The sequence below is a fragment of the Penaeus monodon genome, chromosome 28 (genome assembly GCF_015228065.2).
Source record: "Penaeus monodon isolate SGIC_2016 chromosome 28, NSTDA_Pmon_1, whole genome shotgun sequence".
NCBI classification, from domain to species: domain Eukaryota; kingdom Metazoa; phylum Arthropoda; class Malacostraca; order Decapoda; family Penaeidae; genus Penaeus; species Penaeus monodon.
In genome coordinates, this window is record NC_051413.1 from 35,040,860 (window position 1) to 35,042,094 (window position 1,235).

Consider the following 1,235-nt stretch of genomic DNA (forward strand, 5'->3'; position numbering starts at 1 on the left):
GTATATTGATTTATGCCATAATTAGAAAATGTGCAATTTATAATAGAAAAATTGAAAATATTATATTAGCAATTCCCTTAAAGAAGAACATTATAATTGCTGCTATTCCCAGTGTAAACTAAATTTATTATAATATATGTTTGATTTTCTTGTTGGTATATTCTCTTAAATTAAATGATTTGACGTTAATTCTAGAAGTATTCAATGTATTTTGATTTGCAATTTTTTTTTCTTGCGATGAGAAAGGATGATTTTACTTTCCTCCAATATTAACATATCCCAGAAGTGGTTAAAGGTATTCACTATTGTACTCACTCAGGCCAGAAAAATGTATTCATCATTATCAAGGCTAATAATTTAATGGTGATGCAAAGTCCTGAAATTTTATAGTACATTTTCCTAACAGTGTTTGTAAGGTACAGATGTAGTCGAATGAATTTTACCAGCTTGGGTATGCGTCACAAAACTAGATCAGGCAATCTCTTATGCCTAGCGTTTACCAAACCCTAACCTGGAATAAATTGCAATTTCTAAATGTTTTTTTTATTTTTTTTACTAATATCCCCACAATTCATTCCAGATGCATTAGTTTTTAACCATTTGTCATGAATGTCATGAAGCTCTGCATACCATTGGCAAAAGTAACTGTTACATATATATCAAATCAGAGAATGCTGTTCATAGCTGCTGTTGTGACTAAGGTATTCTTCTTAACAGAGCACATTATTTTGCCAATCACTGCATGTGAAGTTTTATAAGTCAGTGGTATATTTCAAAGAATCAGCCTAAACACAGCAATATGATGACATCATTCCATGCTGCTCTCTATTTTTCCTTTTATTGGTTTCCCATTCACCTGTCCATTGGTTCTCTCTGATTGGTTACCCTCTGTTTTTCCTGTGGTACCCCTTCAGCCTTTACAAAGGTACCACTTTTTCCCTTCAATTTTCCCTTCACTTCATTTCATCCCTTGACCTATTGGGTTTTCAACTGGAGAGCTGCAGCACTTGACAAGTTTTTTCCACTGGGACCTCTGTTTGGGAGTCCATTCATCCACCTTGGTGGCACGTTTTTCCTTTGATGACCTCAATGGATCATCTTGAATGTAAGTATTTATCGAGTCTCGTGGTAGATGTACTAGGGACTAAAGTACATGGGTGCGGGTGTTGTCAAGCATGTGGCCAAACCAGAAAGGTGTTGCACCACCCAGTGGGCCAGAAGGGGGTTATTGGATC